General features: G+C 51.2%; 1 protein-coding gene and 1 long non-coding RNA gene across 2 annotated transcripts in view; both read right to left on the bottom strand.

The window, feature by feature from the left end:
• LOC139605362 (zinc finger protein 551-like) overlaps positions 1-20415 on the bottom strand; it is a 484882-nt gene that overhangs the window by 343838 nt on the left and 120629 nt on the right. The window lies entirely within an intron of this gene.
• On the bottom strand, positions 9619-10302 carry LOC139605350 (uncharacterized). The gene is made up of 2 exons (XR_011684334.1): positions 10137-10302; positions 9619-9863 (listed from the first exon to the last, which is right to left on the bottom strand). It is a non-coding gene; the product is annotated as an uncharacterized lncRNA (long non-coding RNA).

Here is a 20415-nt window from a genome sequence, read left to right as displayed (position 1 = left end):
GCTTCAAAACAGAGATCTTGTGGGAACAGGAACAGACTGTCCCTGTGTGCTGAAAGAAGAGTTGATGAGGCAAACGTCCAGCCTGGATGGGCAAGGAGGTTTTGATGGAACATAGGAATAAAAAGAGGATGTATCATCTTTGGAAGGAGGGTCAGGTCTCTCAGCAAGTATTTAAGGGGGTTGCTAGGGCACGTAGGAAAGAAATTAGGGAGGCCAAAGCTCAGTATGAAATTAAATTGGGAAATTTTGTAAGGGATAATAAAAAATGTTTTTACAAATATATTAATGGCAAAAGGAAGGGTAGGACCAACCCTTGTTCTTTATTAGATGTGGGAGGGGACTTAGTAACCGCAGATGAGAAGAAGGCAGAGGTGCTTAACACCTTCTTTGCCTCAGTCTTTAGTGGGAAGGCTTGCCTACAGGATAACTGTCCTCTTGGGTTGGTAGACAGTGTCAGAGAGCAGAATGATCTGCCCGGGCCAGGGGCTGCACTGCCAGCCCAGAGCCACGTGGGGATCGCCCGGTACCGGCAGGGCAGCAGGGAAACCGGCACTGGGGGAGCAGAAATGGGCAATACGAGAGCTGGGGGTGCTCCAGAAGCCTGGACACGTTGGGAGCATGGACAGGGGGGACCCATGGATAGCCCAGGAGCCTGAAACAGGGACCCCGGACAGTGCTGACCCCTGGGACGCCTGTGATGCCAAAGTGGTGAGCCCAGAGAAGGGGAACCTGCGGGATTGCCAGGAGCCCCAGCAGCCCAGAGAGGGGAACACCAATACAAACTTGAACTGGAGCAACCCAGACAGGGGGGGCCTCCAGGAGCCCAAAGTGGAGAGACCAGAGAGGGGAAACTGAGGGCTGGGTGTTTTTGCTGCATCTTGGTCATTTGTGTATTTTGGGGGACTGAATCTTGGTGCTTTGGAGGTTTATATGGGTGACAGATTCCCAGTGACTTCTAGGGATGGGCTTGGGCAGTAGGAACCCCCTAACCCAATGTGCTCATCCATTGTATTTTTCCCCAAACCAGGATTTCTCTTTCCCAAACCTTGGCTGGATGGAGAAGGAGGCTGTGAGGAAGAGGAAGATGTCCCAGGACATGCAGGCAGGTGAGGAGGAAGTCAGTGCCCCTTTCCCCCTCTCTCCTGCTCCATCTCCCAGCCCAGCACGGGCCCTGGCTGCAGGACAATCCTGCTGCCGATGCCGTCCTGCAGCCAGGGACACATTGGGAGGATCTCCTTCCCTCTGGCATGGAGGCAAATCCCATCCTCTCCTTGTCCTGCCTCCCCCAGGGCAGGAGCTGAGGATGGACACCAGGGAGGACAAATCCCCACTCATGAAAGAGGCTGTTTTGAATGACTCCTCAGCACAGGAATGCAAGAGGGCAGAAAATCCCTGCAGATCCCACACAAGGAGGGGCTGCAAGCCCAGCCCAGGGTGCTCTGAGGAGAAAAGGCCCACCCTGTGCCAGGAAGGTGGACAGAGCTTCAGCCAGAGCTCGGAGCTGGTGGCCCATGAGCAGCTTGGAGTGTGGAAGAGCTTCAGGCAGAGCAACAGCCTGATCTGCCACCAGATGATCCACACTGGGGAATGGCCTTAGGAGTGTGGCAAGCGTGGCAAGTGTGGAAAGGGCTTCAGCTGCAGCTCCACCCTCATCATCCACCAGTGCATCCACACTTGGCAGAGGCCCTACCAGTGTCCTGAGTGTCTGAAGAGGTTTCAGAGCAGCTCCCACCTCCTCCTGCACCAGCGGATTCACACTGAGGAGAGGCCCTTCCGCTGCCCTGACTGTGGGAAGGGATTCAAGCACAACTCCACCCTCGTCAGGCACCGGCGCATCCACACCGGGGAGAGGCCCTACAAGTGCTCTGAGTGTGGGAAGAGCTTCAGCCAGAGCTCTCACTTGAACAAACACCAACAGAGGCACCGGTAAGGGAAGCCCTGGAATGACTCGACTGAAGGAGGAGCTTCATGCACTGCTCCAGCTTCATCCCCTATTGGAGGACGCACGTTGGGAAGAGCTCTGGTGATCCATGTTCCCTGTGATCCATGCTGGGAAGACCCCTGTCCCTTTTCCTGCCCCTGCCAGTGTCATGATGGGAGATGGAAGAACATGAGGGTCTGGCCATGGCCGTGTCATTACAGTCACTCCCACCTCAGGTCATTGCCAGGGGCAGGAAAGGGACTCTCTCTCTCCCTGAGAAGAAAGGTGTCCTTTCCAGACAGGAGGGAATACGTGGCCGGGAAGACCCAGTGGGTGGTGATGTAGTTTTCCCTGCAAATAGCTTTTCTTATCCCATCTGTTACCAATATTATTTCTGTTCCTGTTTGTTCTTTATCTCGTTGCTGTTCCCAGGAAATTGTTCTTATCCCAGCCTGGGATCTTTGTCTTTTGTGCTTTCCATGGGAGGTGGGAGGGCAGCGAGCGCAGCGCGGTTTTAGCAGGAGCAGGAATTTGAGGAATCCCGTTCCTGAACCCCAGCAGGTGGAAACCGAGCATCCCAGCTGGTGCCAGCCCTGGTGGCCATGGCAACAGCCTTGGGAGCGGGTCCCTGGCTGGGGCTGTGGGAACCTCTTCCCTCTGGTGCCCAGGGGCAGGAGTGGAGGGAGCGGCTGCAGCTGAGTCGGGGCAGGCTCAGGTTGGATGTCAGGAAAAGGTTTTTGCCCAGAGGCTGCTGGGGCCCTGGCCAGGCTCCCCAGGGAAGGGTCCCAGCTCCAGGGCTCTCTGAGCTGCAGCAGCGTTTGGCCAGCGCTGCCAGGCCCAGGCTGGCATTGTTGGAGTGTCCTGTGCAGGGCCAGCAGTTGGACTGGAGGATCCTGATGGGTCCCTCCCAGCTCAGCCAATTCTGTGCTTCTGGGATCCCATGAGCCTGGGGATGGGACTGCCAATGGTTGCCATGGCAACGGGCTCTGGGTGCAGGCCTGAGCTGGTCTCCATGGCAACCACCCCTGGCATGGGGTCTCCATGGAGCTGCTGAGGGACTGAGCATAGCAACAGGGAGCTGGTGATGGTTGCCATGGAAACTGACCATAGCAACAGGGAGATGGGGATGGTTGCCATGGAAACTGACAAGAGCAACAAGGGGCTGCTGATGGTTGCCATGGAAACTGACCATAGCAACAGGGGCTGGTGATGGTTGCCATGGAAACTGACTGTGATAACAAGGAGATGGGGATTGTTGCCATGGAAACTGACCATAGCAACAGGGGGTGGGCATGGTTCCATGGAAACTGACCATAGTAACAGGGAGATGGGGATGGTTGCCATGGAAACTGACCATAGCAACAGGGGGCTGGTGATGGTTGCCATGGAAACTGACCACAGCAACAGGGGCTGGGGATGGTTGCCATGCAATGGTGATGGTTGCCCGTGGCACTGCTGCCATTCTCTGCTGCTGCTGGGGCACTCGGGGCTCTGGCTGAGCAGCAAAGGTGACCCTGAGCCAGGAGCTTTTCTTGCCTGCAGCAAAGCCTCGGCACGCAAAGCCCTTCCTGGGGCTGTGTCCTGTGCCAGCAGGGATTGTGCCAGCGGAGCTGACCCGAAATTTCTTCTCCCAGGCAGCTTTAGGACACACAACATGGAAAAGCCAGAGGCCACTCTCAGCTCTGTGCAGTCCTCCAGCAGAATCCGGAGTGTGAAGCAGCCTGGGAACAGGGTTTAGTGTCAGGGGAGGGGAACTCAGAGCCCTTTCCTGCCCTGTGGGCTGAGAGTCTGCGTTTCCAATGGCCCTGCAGCTGCCAAAGGGGCCTTTTTGGCTCAGCTGAGAACAGTTCTGCTGAGAGCCTGTCCTAAACCTGCTTTTTCTGCAAACGTGCCGAATCAATTCTCTTTTTTTGCAGCCCCAGGTCTTGTGTGAGTGCAAGTGTGACAACTGAAGGATGGAACAGCTCTACTGGGGGGGAGTTCTCTTTTTCTTGATTTGTTTTTTTGTTTATTTGGTTGGTTTGGCTTGATTTGGTTTTTTATCCTTTGTTCTGTTTTGGTTGGTTTGTTTGTGTTGTGTTTTTGGTTTGGTTGTTTGGTTAGGGTGCTGGGGTTTCTTTTGTTTTCATATGGTTTTGTTTGGTTTTTTGTTGGTTTTTCATTTCTTGTGTTTTTTTTTTTTTTAATTTTTTGGTTTATATGGTTTTGGAGTTTTTTCTAATTATCTCTTCCTAGAAGCTCTGGGCAGAGCTCTGTGACTGTGTCTGACACTTGTCTGTGGAACTGTGCAGGTGGCCAGGGGGACCTTCCCCGAGCTGTGTGCAGAGGAATCCACATCAGCCCAGGCCGGGGTGGGCAGTGGCCGCTCAGTTCCATGGACTGGACGCGGCTCTGGACGCTTCCCTTGGAGCGACTGCAGGGAGGGAACGCTGGGGCTGTCACTGCTGGGGTGTCACACACAGGGGACACTGGGGCTGTCACCGCTGGGGTGTCACACACAGGGAACACTGGGGCTGTCACCAATGGGGTGTCACACACAGGGGACACTGGGGCTGTCACCAATGGGGTGTCACACACAGGGAACACTGGGGCTGTCACCAATGGGGTGTCACACACAGGGGACACTGGGGCTGTCACCAATGGGGTGTCACACACAGAGGACACTGGGGCTGTCACCGCTTGGGTGTCACACACAGGGGACACTGGGGCTGTCACCAATGGGGTGTCACACACAGGGCAACGCTGGGGCTGCCCCACTTCTGCCCTGTCCCCAACAGCTCTGCCAGCACCTTGAGGGAACACAAAGGTTGAGCCAAAGGATGACAATTGCAGAAGGGGCTGAGCTGGGAGGGACCCAATGGGATCATCAAATTCCAGAATCACAGAATCAGAGAATTACTGGGTTGGAAGAGACCTTCAAGAGCATCAAGTCCCACCCATGCCCGAGCACTTCAACTGAACCATGACACTGAGTGCCACATCCAGCCTTTTATAAACACATCCAGAAATGGTGACTCCATTACCTCCCCGGGCAAACCAATCCAGGACTTTATCACACATTCTGTGAAAACCCTTCTTCCTAATATTCAACCTATATTTCCCTTGGTGCAGCTTAAGATTGTGTGCTCTGCATCTGTCAGTGTCTGCCTGGAGAAAGAAACTGACCCCCACCTGACCACAACCTCCTTTCAGGAAGGTGGAGAGAGTGGTAAGGTCACCTCTGAGTCTCCTTTTCTCCAGACTGAACAACCCCAGCTCCCTCTCCTCACAGGATTTGTGTTCCAGACCCCTCCCCAGCCTTGTTGCCCTTCTCTGGACACGCTCCAGCCCCTCCATGTCCCTCCTAAGTTGGGGCACCCAGAACTGGACACAGCACTCAAGGTACGGTGCCAGTACGAGGCAAGAATGCCAGGTACACCAGAGCCGGGTACAGGTGGAGAATGATCTCCCTGCTCCTGCTGGCCACACTGTTCCTGATCCACACCAGGAGCCCTTGGCCCTCTTGGCCACCAGGGCACTCTGCTGGCTCATGTTCAGCTGGCTGCCAACCAGCACCCCCAGGTCCCTTTCTGCCTGGGCACTGTCCAGCCACACCGTCCCCAGCCTCTGGCCTTGCAGGGGTTATTGTGGCCAAAATGCAGGACTCGCCACTTGGACTTAATTAACTTCATCTCATTGGACTCTGCCCATCCCTCCAACCATTCCAGGTCTCCCTGCAGAGCCCTCCTACCTTCCAGGAGATGGACACACGCTCCCAGCTTAGTGTCATCTGCAGATTTACTAATGAAAGACTCAAGCCCCTCATCCATGGTGCCAATAGAAATATTGAACAGAGCTGGCCCCAGCACAGAGCCCTGAGGGACACCACTGGTGCCTGGCCCCAGCTGGATGCAGCACCGCTCACCACCACTCTCTGGGCCCAGCCAGCCAGTTCTGAACCCAGCACAGAGTGCTCCTGTCCCAGCCCTGGGCTGCAGCTTTTCCAGGAGTGTGCTGGGGGACACAGTGCCAAAGGCCTTGCTGGAGTCCAGGCACACAACACCCACAGCCTTTCCTGCATCCACCAGGAGGCTCACCTGGTCATAGAAGGAGACCAGCTTGCTCAAACACGACCTACCCCTCCTAAACCCCTGCTGGCTGGCTCTGATCCCCTGGCCATCCTGGAAGTGCTGGCTGATGACACTCACTAGAAACTGTTCCATTGCCTTACCGGGTACTGAGGTCAGGCTGCCTGGCCTATAATTACCAGGATCCTCCTTCCCACCCTTGTTGTGAATGGGTGTCACATTGGGCAGCTTCCAGTCATCTGGAACCTCACCAGGGAGCCAGGACTGCTGGTAAATGATGGAGACTGGCTTGGCAAGCTCAGCTGCCAGCTCCCTCATCACCCTGGGTTGGATCCCATCTGCTCCCAGGGATCTATGAACATCCAAGCAGCTCAGCAGTTCTCTGACTGCCTCCTCCTGGATAACAGAGGGCCCATTCTGCTCCCTGATGCTCCTCTATGATGCTGTAGCTGCTCAATGACCTCACACAACAAACTCTGTGATGTCATAGCCCAATCTGTGATCTCACAGAACCCACTCTGTGCTGTCACACAGCCCCTTGCTGACATCCCAGCTGCTCTGTGCCTCTGTGACACAGCCACAGAGGTGCCACTGTGACACAGCCCCCTCTGGGACATGCCACAGCCCCTGCCAGTGCTGAGCCCCTGGGAGCTCTGTCTGTTCCCTGCTGGTGTCCCTGAGGGGCCTTGGCAGTGCCCCAGCCCTGCTGGGCTGTGCACAGGAGCTGCTCCTGGCCAGAGCTGTCTCTCTGCAGCTCTGCTGCCCTTGCCAGGAGCTGCCTCTGGGCCAGGAGCCCGGCCCAGCTCAGCAGCACAGACACAGCACCAGGACTTCAATGACCCTCTGGGGCTTTGGTGCTCTTTGCATCAGAGCCAGTCCCTCAGAGTGGGCTCAAAGACTTCTCAAGAACTCAAAGGGAGATTGAAATACTGAAGTTTCTTGTACTTTAAATAGAACCCTGTGAGGGACAGGACTGAGAAAGTGTCCCCAGGTTCCAGGGAGAGCAGAACACCGGAGGCAGTGATGACAGCTGGGGACAAGCAAGGCAAAGGTGTCTCTGGTGCTGAGCAAACCTGGATGTGTTTCAGGAATGCAAAGGGCCAAGGCCTGAGCCCCAGCCCTGGCCAGGCAGATCCTGTCCCTCCCTCCTTGCTCAGGCTCTTCCCGGGATGGGCACTGGCATGTGGGGATGGGCAATGCCAAGGGCAGGAGCATGGGGCGGCCCCTGCCAGGCTGCTGAGCAGGGACAAGGAGGCCATGAGGCCCCAGGCCTGCAAGGGTCACTTGTCCCCTCCTCACGGCTCAGGCCCAGGGCCAGCAGCCATGGCCAAGGTGCTGCCCAAGTTGTCTCTGGCAGGGCTGTCTTGCAGCTGCTGCCCATCCCTGTGCCCTGTGCAGCCCAGGCTGTCCTACGGTGTCCCTGCCCTGGCCTCTGTCCCTGCAGGCTCTCGGCATCCCCCGGCTGCCCCACCTGGCTGGGCCCTTCCTTTGCTGGCAGCTCTGCCTCCTGCCTGCCCCTGCCTGCCCACACAAAGCCTTGGGCTGCTCCAGGCTCCTGCTGGGGACGTGCTGCACCACAGCCCTGCCCTGACAGGGAAATTCCTTTCTCCTTGTGCCACTCTGGGCCTCCCCAGCTGCCCTTGTGCTGCATTCTGCCCCAGCGAGGGGCACAACAACTCCCCCGGCCCCGGAGTCCCAGACCTCAGGCAGCCACCGGTGACCAACAGGGACAGGAATGCAACAGGATGGGTCCGGCTTTAGCAAAATCCAGGACCCTTTATTGTGCCAGGGAACAAGACAAGAAATGAGGGGCGGGGGTCGGGTCATGGGTTTTACATGACAGGGTAGGGGTGGAGTTTAGGGTCAGGGTCCAATAGCAGGAGGAGCAGGGGACTGCAATGGGGTGGATCAAGGAGCAAACCAATGGGAAAAAATAAGGCGGGGACACTGCAGTAGAATTTAAAGCAATGAGGGCACAGGAAAGGAAGAACATTCTGGGGCCATTCCTATTTTGACCAGATGGGGTGGAGTGTCTTTTCCCGGGCTAGCAGGGCCACGCCCCACAGGTGGAGGGGTGGAATCTTTGTTAAATCACGCCCCTCGCCCGATGCTCTCTGTCTGGGTAGAATCCCCGCCGCCTGGGGCGGGGGCACTCCACACCCTTGGTGCCATTCTTTCTTTCTCTGCCTGTTTCATACAATGAAGAAAAACTCCAGCATCTGTGGAACCACCCTCCAATTCCTTTCAGGCTACTCCTGTCCTCAGTCTGCACACAACTGAGCCCAGAGCCATCAGCCTCTACATCCTGGTTATGTGGTGAGGCCTCCCAACCCCATCTTGGGAGATTTTTGGGTCCTCAACGTGGTTTTTGTAAATGGAAACAGTGGTCAAAGTTATTTTCTCACAGATCTTGCAGTGACAGAACAAGGGTCAATATCTTTGTTACAGATCAGTTATGCCATGGTGGACTCTCCCAAGTAAGGGGCAAATATTAAGTATATGTTAAGAGAAGTTTTGCAGCTGTAGAGTTATTGTTGTAGTGCGTTCTTATATTTTGTAATACCTTGAAGTAGTTGGTTTTGTATTCCCATGTTTTTCCCAAATGGTTTATCCCAGACTGCACCCCCCCCCCTCCTTTTGTGTTATCCCTTTCCTGGGATAAGATCTCCAAAACCCCCACCCTGGCTCTCTGCCAGTCACCTCGGCATCCCAGCCCCCTACCGAGAAGTTTCGGTCCAAGTTGTCGAGTGATTAGCCAGGGGCCAAGGGTCAACCCCCGAAGTCCTGCCCCATACTCTGCTTTGTATGTCTGTCCCCCCAGCACCCATCCCCCAGAGATACCTATTGGTCAGTAGGATTTTATCTATGTTAGTTTCCTCCCCCCTTTAAATGTAAGCTCCGAACGTCCCCCAGCGCTCTCGGCAGGAGGACCCCCTGAGGTATAGGAGCTCCCTCGGGACTCCTTAATAAAACCTTGGAATATCCCCTGCTGGGAGTCGGCCCCTTTCCTCTTCCACCGACGTCTCGGTCGTCTCTGCTGCAGCGAAGGCAACCAGCCTGAGTGCCCTCAGCACCCTCGGGGCACAGAGAGTGTCTCCCCGCAGTCGGCCGTGGTGGGGTCACCCCCCCCACTCTCTGCCGACCCGGGTAAGGCCCAGGGACTTGAGAGGCTTGCAGAGAGACTGGGACAGCTTGGCGCCCAGCCGTGGGGCTCTGGAACCATTCCAGGAGCCCACGGAAAGGGGCTCGGACATACTTTCAGTCTGTTCGATAAGCCTTTGGCCGGCAAGCTACCTCGGAAGAACACACTCCGTTTTAGTGAGTTGCTCTCCTGTGGACGAAGCTGGGAGCTTCTTATGTACCCCAAGAAGTCAGCTTCAGGTGGAAATCAACATCCCAGGCTTTTTCGTTCCCCTCTCCTGCAGTTGGATTGGTAAGTTTTACCCTTCTCTTGTTTCTCCCCTCTTTGGGAGGGGGTGTTTCCCTGCCCTTTGTTCCCAGCCCCGCCGCGGAGGGCTGAATTTTTTTTTCTCTCTATTGTGGGCAGACTGCCAGCTGTAGGCTTTTCTCCTCCCCCCCCCCACCTGGGTTGCTGAAATTTGAGATACAAATTTAAAATCAGAGCCAAAATGGGTGCTAGGCTTTCTGTATCTCACAAGGGTGTCTATTATCATCTCTTAAACATTCTTAAGAGTGAAAAAATCCGATTTTCAAAAACAGATGTTAAACAGTTCGTCAGATGGCTTTTCCTTCACTTCCCTGACGTGTCCACTGAAAATCTCAGTGATTTGGCTTTTTGGGACAAAATTGGTAGTGAATTATTGAAGGCAGGGAAAGCAGGAGACATATCTCCGTCAAAATTTGCTTTTTTAGCCCTGCAGATAAGAAATGTTGTAAAATTTAATTTAAAGATGCAAGAACAGCCATCCGGCAACAGTTTCAATATCTCTGTTTCCCAAAAACCCGATCTACCCCCCTCCGAGTTCGGTTCTCCCTCCTCCACTCACCTCCCCCCACCCCCAGCCCCTGCACAAATCCCTGCTCCCCCCCCGAGGTTCCCTGTCTCCAACCCGGACACTTCTGCCCTGAATTCCCGAAATCCTACCCTCCCCCCTGCTTCCACAAGTTATAATACCGTGTCTCACAACCTTTGTGCCCGACTTGGTACCCCTGAGACGCGCCCGGTAACTTCCCCGGACCATAATGGCGGACACCACGTGGCAATGGTGGTTTCCTCGCCTTCCCATAATCCCTTTCGCTCTCCCAACAACCCATTCTGCTCGGAGCACCCCGCCCCCGAAACCCGCCCTCCCGCCCTTCCCCCGTCTCCTCCCCCGGCCCCTCCTCCGGCTCCTCCCACCCCGGCCCCGGCCGCCCCTCCCGCTCTGGCCCCGGCCGCCCCCGCCCCCTCAGAGCTCTGCCCGCCCGCCGCGGGCTCCCTCCGCCCCCCCCACGGCCCGCCCTCCGGCGCTCAGACCAGTGTAACAAGAGACGCTGTCGCTGGGAGTCAGAACCCGGAAACAGGACAGTCCTTTTCTGCTGCCCCTGTCTCATATATCCCTGATTTAAACGGGGCATTCCAGCCAAATTATAGCCCCCTTTCTGTTGATTCTGTTAAAGAACTAGCCAAAGCCCAAAAAGATTTTGGGAGATCAAGTGAATATTTTAGAGGGCTCCTTAAAGCTACATTATTTGCTCACATTTTAACCCCTGCTGATATAAAACACCTTTTTTCCTGCCTGTTATCCTCTTCTGAATATCTCTTGTGGGAAGTTGCATGGCAAAAAGGATTGAGAGCAATTTTACCAGCTCTGTGGGCTGATGAAGCTACTGCTCGTGATGTTTATGGTAATATGTTATCCCTCGATCACCTCTGTGGACAGGGAGGTTGGGAAGACAGTGTGATCCAGGCAGAAAGCATTCCCACAAGGGCTTTCAGAGAAGGTGCTAGAGCAGCTGAGAAAGCTTTCTTTGGGCTCCGTCCTAGTATTCCAATTGAAAATTATTTGAAAATAACACAATCTCCATCTGAGTCCTTTTTGAGTTTTGTGGAAAGGTTGAGAAAAGCTGTTGAATTGCAAGTTCAGAATGAAGGAGCCAGGATGGAAATCCTCACCGAGATTGCTAAAGAAAATGCCAATGAGAAGTGCAAAGCTGCTATCCTCAGCCTGCCTCTTGACCCAACGCCTACGCTGCAGGCCATGCTTGAAGTGTGTGAGAGGAAAGTTACCATTACCCTCGCTGACCACGATGAGAGACCAAAACCACAGAGAAGGATTGCTGCAGTGGAAACCCCTGAGCCATCATTCACCAGCCAGCTCCAGCATGTCACGATGCCACAAGAGAGAATCTCCAGCTCTAATAGACCTTGCCATCTTTGTGGGAAGTTAGGGCATTGGATGCCTGGCTGCCCTCTGAAAAAGCAGTTTTTAGACTTTAAATACAATATGCTTAAGAACCAGAATTCCCCAAAGGACCACCTCTCAAAAAACTGAGTAAAGAGCGCTCCTTTCCCCAGCGCTATGACAAAAATAGGGTGGGCTCAATTCAAGTACGGGGGAGGGAAAAGAAATCTAGTGTAAAAGATGTATCGGTGCCAAGCGAGGCACTGGCTTTGAACAAAACAGAACATTCATTTCCTTGGAATAATCCCAGACCAATTTTAACCACTGACTCTTCACATAATCCTTACAGGCTGGCGTTGACTGAACCTCTTCATCTCAGAGACACTAACTGGCATTTCATATCTGTTAACCCTGAACAACCAGGTACTTGGACACAGCTTTGCCAGAAGCGTCACAGTAAGTATGTCGTCCTTGGGGACACAAAACACACACCCCAAGAAATTATTATTCCTCCGGGTCTCATATCATCAGACCCGAAACAATTTGTCATATGGCTTCACTGTACTCATCCACCCGTGTACTTGCCCAAAGGCCAAATCATAGCCCAAGCCATCCCAGTACCTGAGCCTCCATGGGACCAGGAGCAAGCAGACACCCTCAGAGGTAAACTCCTTCCCAATGTCTGCTGGACTCGGGTATTGGGAAAAGAAAAACCCAAGCTATCATGTGGGTTGCACCGTGGTGGTGAGTACAAGTCCATACAAGGACTTTTAGATACTGGAGCAGATGTCACGATTATTCCATCTAAAGAGTGGCCATCACACTGGGAATTGCAAAACGTAGCAGGACACGTGCAAGGTGTAGGGGGAATTCAATTGGCAAGACAGTCAAAAAACGTTGTTCAAATTGAGGGACCCAATGGCAAAATAGCTTCCATTCGCCCATTTGTTTTAGACTACACAGAGCCCCTCTGGGGCAGAGATTTAATGGTTCAATGGGGAACCACAATTGACATCCCAGAAAACCCGCAGGTTTTTCGGGGAGCGGTCGCTGAGGTGCGCCACGCCCAAAAATTGATTTGGAAAACTGATACTCCAATAAGGGTAGTTCAGTGGCCGCTCAACAAAACCAAATTAAAGGCGCTTGAAGAACTTGTACAAGAGCAGTTAGAAAAAGGTCACATTGTGGAGACCACGTCGCCGTGGAATTCGCCTGTCTTTGTCATTAAAAAACCAAACAAAGACAAGTGGAGACTACTCCATGACCTCCGTCAAATCAACAATGTTATTGAGGACATGGGGTCCCTACAACCAGGAATGCCCTCACCAAGCATGCTTCCACAAAATTGGTCTTTAGCTGTAATTGACATCAAAGATTGTTTTTTTCACATTCCCCTACATCCTGACGATGCTCCGCGTTTTGCCTTCTCGGTTCCCACCATTAACCTGGAGGCCCCAATGAAGAGATACCATTGGACCGTCCTCCCTCAGGGACTGAAAGTGAGCCCTGTGATTTGCCAGAGGTATGTCTCTTCCTTGTTGTCTCCAGTCCGTGAAGCTGCAGGAGATTCCATCATCCTGCACTACATGGATGACATCCTGGTGTGTGCCCCAAGTGATGACATGCTTACTCACACACTTGACCTGACAATCAATGCATTGGTTGCTGCAGGGTTCGAGCTCCAAGAAGAAAAGATTCAAAAGATGCCACCTTGGAAGTACCTGGGCCTTGAAATTGGAAAGCGGACCATTGTGCCGCAAAAATTGACTATCAAACATGATATCAAAACCTTAGCGGATCTCCATCAACTTTGTGGATCCTTAAATTGGGTGAGACCTTGGCTAGGCATTTCCACCGAAGACCTAGCCCCCCTTTTCAATTTGTTAAAAGGGGGAGATGACCTTAGTGCTCCTAGGACCCTCACCCAGGAAGCGAAAACCGCACTGGAGAAAGTTCAGGAAATCATGTCTACTAGACAGGCCCACAGGTGCCAGCAGGGTCTCCCCTTCAAATTTATCATCTTAGGCAAACTGCCACATCTCCATGGTATGATTTTTCAGTGGGAAACTGTCCAGGCAAAGAAAAAGGACCAGGTCAAGAAAGATCCCCTCTTAATTATAGAGTGGGTCTTTCTCAGTCACAACAGGTCAAAAAGGATGACAATGCCACAAGAGCTGATGGCAGAATTGATCCGGAAAGCAAGGATACGGATCAGAGAATTGGCAGGGTGTGACTTTGACTGCATTTACATTCCCTTAAACCTGAAATCAGGCCATTTGTCTCAAGCAATGCTAGAGCAATTTTATCAAGAGAATGAAGCCTTGCAATTAGCCCTAGATAGCTACACAGGCCAAATTTCAATTCACAGACCGGCCCACAAAATTTTCAACTCAGATGTTCAGTTTTCATTATCACTGACAAGTATTCAGAGCAGGACACCTCTAAAAGCACTGACAGTTTTTACTGATGCGTCTGGTGCGTCTCACAAGTCAGTGGTAACTTGGAAAGATCCCCAAACTCAACAGTGGGAGGCAGATATTGCCAAGGTGGAAGGATCACCCCAAATTGCTGAGTTGGCCGCTGTAGTCAGAGCTTTTGAGAAGTTTCCTGAGCCTTTAAATGTAGTCACTGATTCAGCTTATGTTGCAGGTGTAGTGTCTAGGGCAGAGAATGCTGTGTTGCAAGAAGTTTCCAACATTCCTTTATATGAACTACTTTCTAAGTTAGTAAGAATAATTTCTTGCCGAGAACACCCATTCTATGTGATGCATGTTAGGTCACACACAGACCTGCCGGGGTTCATTGCAGAAGGTAACCGGAAAGCTGATGCCCTTGCGGCTACAGCCAAGATGGCCCCGCTCCCAGAGGTATTCCAACAAGCAAAGATCAGTCATCAATTTTTTCATCAGAATGCACCTGCCTTGGTCCGACAATTCCATCTGAAGCACAAACAAGCCCAAGCCATCGTAGCCACCTGCCCTTCTTGTCAAAATCAGTCACTACCTGCCTTAAGTGCAGGTGCAAACCCTAGGGGCTTGCAGAGCTGCGAAGTGTGGCAGACAGATGTAACCCACATCCCATCATTTGGCAGATTTAAATATGTCCACGTCTCCGTGGATACCTTTTCTGGTGCCATCTATGCTTCTGCCCACACAGGGGAGAAGGCCAGTGAGGTAAAGAAGCATTTCATGCAAGCCTTTTCCACATTAGGAATCCCTAAGGTCATCAAAACAGACAATGGCCCAGCGTACAAGTCCAAAGACCTTCAGAGCTTCCTGCAGCAATGGGGAATAGAACACAAAACAGGCATCCCCTATTCCCCGACAGGCCAAGCTGTGGTGGAGAGAGCCCATCAGAACCTAAAAAAGGTTCTTCACCGGCAACGTGAAGTGATGAAAACAGAGACCCCTCAAATCCAGCTGTCCAAAGCGCTGTTCACACTGAACTTTTTGAACTGTACCTTTGAAAACCTTAACCCACCTATTGTAAGACATTTTAACGAGAACAGTCAGCACAAATTAAAAGTGCGTCCGCCAGTCCTCATAAAGGACCCTGAAACTTGGAAAATAGAGGGGCCCCATGAGCTCGTAGTCTGGGGTAGGGGGTATGCGTGCGTATCCACTCCCTCAGGCTTGAGATGGATCCCCTCCAGGTGGGTGAGACCGTACATTCCTAAGGTGTCAAAGGACAAAGCTGCAACACAGGTAGCCAGTGCCTGCTGGAGGAGGAAGCGCCGTCAGACTCTTTAAAGTTAAATTGTTGTTACCTGGACCTCATCCCTAACATTTTTTATTTTCAGTTTTAGTGTTTTCCTTTGGTCTGAACTCAGCCCTGGTGTCATCAGAATGAGCCCCATCCTTCCGTTGCTTCTGTTGACAGCCGTCCATCCAGGTCAGATGTGGATTGTTCCACAGCCCCAAGCAAATGTGTGGACCACCCTCGCCAGAGTCCTCAACCAAGACCACATTTGCCTGTCAGCCTCTTCTGTGTCTGACCCGATGTCCACTTGCCTTGTGGGGATCCCATCTAAATATGATGAATTTCCGCCAACATTAGCTGCTCCCCTTCCCCCAGTATATAATCCGTTATCCCCTTGGTCAAAATTAATTGATAGACAAGCAGTAGCAGAAAAAGAACCCCAAGAATTTGAACTCCTTGGTTCTGCCAAGGCATTCTATTGTGTTCAGTTTACGTTTACACCAAAAGATCAAGTAGATTTGTACCATGAAGTCAAACAGTTTAAAGTGAATTATACAGCAAAAATTTGGTGTAAGAAAATTTCCCAAGTAGGAATACCTTCTACCCCTGATAATAAGCCCCGTGCCCTTCCTAAGGGGTTTTTCCTCATTTGCGGGGACAGGGCATGGGCAGGCATCCCCTCTCGTCTAATCGGAGGTCCATGCACCATTGGAAAGCTGAGCCTGTTTACACCCAACAAAACCCAAATTATGGATTGGCGAACCAAAACCAACACCCGCAATTCGGCCCGCAAAAAGAGAGATTTAAAGAATCTGGACCCAAATTGCGATTCTGAAATTGTACATTGGTCCAAACCAAAAGGAGTTGCGATCACCGTGTTTTTGCCATGGGTGTCTGCAGCTAAGGCTCTAGGCGAATTATCACATCTAGAGTGTTGGGTTGCTAAACAGGCCAATATTACATCAGCTGCACTTTCAGACCTCCTGGCAGACGATGAAACAACAAGGCAAGCCACCCTACAAAATCGGGCTGCAATTGATTTTCTCCTCCTGCTACATAATCATCGTTGTGAGGAGTTTGAAGGTCTCTGTTGCCTGAATCTGTCATCCAAAGCTGAAAATGTCCACAAAATCATCGGGAAGATGCAACAAATGGTCCAAGACATCAAGCAAGAGACAGCGGACTGGATGGATGGACTCTTTCAGGGATGGGGACTCTCGGGCTGGGTCAAATCCATTTTGAAATCTGTATTTTTAGTTTTGCTTGTTCTTCTTGTTATTTTGATCAGTTTTGGAATCATCAAGAGCATCGTGACCAAACTGATCTCGAAAGCTATTTCCCCTTTAGAGGTCAATCAGGTGACTGTTCCCACCTCTTCTGAGGAAGGGACAGAAACCTCTGCAGAATTTACAAAACAGCCTTGGTTTGCTGATGATTGATAGCACTCCGAGCTGAAATTTAATGTTTAGGTGCCTCTTCCTTTTTTATTTAAACGAAAAGAGGGAGATGTTGTAGTGCGTTCTTATATTTTGTAATACCTTGAAGTAGTTGGTTTTGTATTCCCATGTTTTTCCCAAATGGTTTATCCCAGACTGCACCCCCCCCCCTCCTTTTGTGTTATCCCTTTCCTGGGATAAGATCTCCAAAACCCCCACCCTGGCTCTCTGCCAGTCACCTCGGCATCCCAGCCCCCTACCGAGAAGTTTCGGTCCAAGTTGTCGAGTGATTAGCCAGGGGCCAAGGGTCAACCCCCCAAGTCCTGCCCCATACTCTGCTTTGTATGTCTGTCCCCCCAGCACCCATCCCCCAGAGATACCTATTGGTCAGTAGGATTTTATCTATGTTAGTTTCCTCCCCCCTTTAAATGTAAGCTCCGAACGTCCCCCAGCGCTCTCGGCAGGAGGACCCCCTGAGGTATAGGAGCTCCCTCGGGACTCCTTAATAAAACCTTGGAATATCCCCTGCTGGGAGTCGGCCCCTTTCCTCTTCCACCGACGTCTCGGTCGTCTCTGCTGCAGCGAAGGCAACCAGCCTGAGTGCCCTCAGCACCCTCGGGGCACAGAGAGTGTCTCCCCGCAGTCGGCCGTGGTGGGGTCACCCCCCCCACTCTCTGCCGACCCGGGTAAGGCCCAGGGACTTGAGAGGCTTGCAGAGAGACTGGGACAAGTTATGTTTTCCCTCTCCCTTGCATTGTTATCACAGGGTGGCCTCAGTAGCTGGGGCCCTTGGGAGGGTCAGCTTGTTCCTATGGCAGCACCTGACCTCCAATCCAGCTGTGAGAAAGTGATCTGAGCACCACTGTGAAATAAACACAGGCAGGAGACTTTTCTCCTTTTTAATGCCTTTATTGCAAGTGATGAGCTCTGGGGGGAGAGCTGACAGGTTCACACTCACGCTGCCACTGCTCCCAGTGGTGACTTGGAGGAGGAGGAAGAGTGCAGCTTTGTCCACTGGTCTGTGACCAGAGCTGGGGATTCTGTCCTCATGGCAGCATCAGGAATAATCCCTTGTTCACTTTTTCAGTTTGACTCCCAGGGTCCTGCCTCTAGCTGAGGTCCTTCCTTGGCTAGGGCAAGGGGCAAAGAAAGGGTCTCAGCATCTCTGCAGGCTCTGGGCTTTGTTCCTCACATCCAGACATCACTTTGATCTCTTAATTCTGTGTTGGTTTGTTGTTTTTGGGGTCTTTGGGTAAGTTTGGAGGGGTGGCTTTCCCATGGCAGGCTGGCTCCAAGGTCATTTGCATGCCCTCCCATGTCCCCCCGCCATGTCATCCACCTGGCAGCAGGCAGGGTGGTACTGACAAAAGGAGTAGGTAACTAAAAGGACTGGTGATTATAATAACAAACAGTTAGAACTCCACCCTGGCAGCAACTGGTCCAAATTGTTCACTCTGCCACCTTTAAAAAAAAATTGGCAGCTTTTTCTACTTGTAACAGTCCCCCCTCTTTTTCTTTGATCGGGCTTAAATTTAAGCTCGCATCAACTTGCAATTTCTGACTCATAAGCACAGAATTTCCTTAATTTTTTGTATTGATTATAAATTTCTTGAACACTCTGATAATCGTGGTTACTTAACTTTGTTCCCTTTCCTGGTTTCTTCAGGTTAACTTTTTTAGAGATCTTTAGGTTGGTCTGCCTGGCAGATACTACCATTTTAATGAAGCAGGGAAGTAAGCATAGTAAAAAGAGCAAACCAGCAAGTGTACCCACAGTGAAGAAAGCTACTTTTTTCCACCAATCTCCTTTGAAAGTCCATAGGTTATTCCAGCAACTGGAATCAAGTGTAGGAGTCCATTCTTGGTTACTTACACATGCTAGTTTTTTATTTTGTTTGAGAGGTTTCTAATGATTGCTCTCTTCATCTCTAATACTGCCTGAAGCCTGATGATTCTGTTTAACATGGATATCGGGGCCCAATAACCCCAGGACCCATCTTGAGCCCCGGTGGCTGGGCCATAAGTCTTGATAATTTTTCTTGGGGTCCAAACCTGGCTCTTAGAATCTTGGATTCTCCCAATTTCTATTGCATTTTGCCTCTTCTGTTTGGTTTCTCTTAAATCATTGTGTATAGGAACTCCTAAACTTGATCCAGTTTCTTTGGGTAATAAGAAGAAAGCTGGTTTTATCATTCTAGCGGTGCAGCTGCCAGACCAGCTTCTCGGCAATTTAGTGCATTCTATAGTACTATAGATCAAAAACAGGTGTTTAGGGGCTCCCCAAAAATGTGTTTTTAGCTTCTGTTGGACATTCCCAATATTTAGAAATGTCTTTCATTCTCCAAAAGGGGTTTATCCCTTCTTCAATACATTCATAAAATTCATATGCTTCATGGTAGATACACTTGTTCTTTTCTTTCCTTTCAACAGACCAAAATCTATTTGGATCTCCTGAGATCCACCAGGTAGCAGAGTTCTTTACTGCTAGATACCTTTTACAGACCATTCTTTTGACTGGCCTGTTGTACCCTTTAATACTAAATTCTGAGTTATTCCGTATCCAGTTTAAGATTTCTAATAGCCTTAGATTAATCTTTACCCATGGCCAAATTTCAGTCATCTGGGTACAAACTCGACAATCGGTTAAATTTAGTTTGTGGCTGCCTCTTTCTACTGAATCCATGAATACGTTCTTACCTCGGGGTATCTCTAAATGATCTTGTTTTCTTATTGCTTTTACTAACTCTTTCTCTTTGACCAGATCTACCAGGCTTGCTTCAGCAGCATCACATTCAAAGCGCAACCAGGCTTCTCCTACAGGGCACTGTCCCAGGAGTTGCTGCCTAAAAGTGGCGGTATTCTGGGCTATCCAATACATTCCCTTATCTTCTTGACAAAAGACCAACTGGGAGAGGTTAACACAATTAGGGTTAGAATTGATGGACTCTAGACAAGGAGCTCACTTCTTCCTCCTCATAGAGGGGTTGGTAGCACTCACTGCACGGCTCTCCTGGGCTCCCCAGAGCTCCACCAGCAATTAGAGCCATCATTACTACCCTTCCCAAGGGTCCGGTATGGGTCATCTTGCACAGCCGGCCCACCCAGCCTTGCCTCTTGGGGACTTTGCTGAGAAGAAGCTTCCAAGCTCTTTAGAGTCCCTTCTGTGATAAATGAGTCCACTGGATTTCAGGATCATATAATTATTTTTATTATTATGCAAGCAAGAATAAACAAACTTCAGCGCTGAGCGGCCGGGAGTCTCCTCTAGGCTCGCACCATTCCTATCCCCAAAGTTCGCCTTTTATCGCCTTCTTCTCCCAGGTCCAGGGATGACGTGGTCTGTCTTTTGAGTTTGCTCGTTCAGTTGCTAGGGGGTCTTTTTCTGCCTTCTGGTGGTCATGGGATGAAGGCTCCAAGTCTTCCTCTTTAACCGCTGAGTGAACTTTCCCTTATAAGGCATATCTAGACAGTGGAATTTTCAGAACACTGTACAATTCCTGCAAGCCTAAGCAATTCTTGCGAGTTTAAGGATTGTTGTTACAGCCTTCCTCTGTGACCTCTGGGTGAACTTTTCCTTATAAGGTATATCTTTACCATGGAATTCCCAAAGCACTATACGATTCCTGCAAGCCAAGCAACCATATGTGGCTGCACATTTAAGAATCAAGCGGTTTTAGCTATTTAGTTCTTGCTTTTATATTGTATAATTATTTAGCTATTGATTTAATTAATGAACAAACGTATTGCTACTTATTACAGTCAGCATGATCCTCTGTGCTCACACAGATGCTCCAGGAGGAAGACCTCAAGATATGCAGCGCCACCGCCCTGAAGCTGGCTGAGCCACTCCTGCCACGCTTGGAGAATGTAAGGCTCTGTGCCCCCAGCCATGGGCACTGGACGCTGCCCAGAAATGTTGTGCCTTGTGCACTTTTGGGCCTCTGCCC

This window comes from Agelaius tricolor, unplaced genomic scaffold (assembly GCF_023055355.1).
Source record: "Agelaius tricolor isolate 1412-34295 unplaced genomic scaffold, bAgeTri1.0.p SCAF_65, whole genome shotgun sequence".
Lineage (NCBI taxonomy): Eukaryota > Metazoa > Chordata > Aves > Passeriformes > Icteridae > Agelaius > Agelaius tricolor.
The sequence above is the reverse complement of the archived record's forward strand: the minus strand, read 5'-3'. Positions and strand labels throughout refer to the sequence as shown.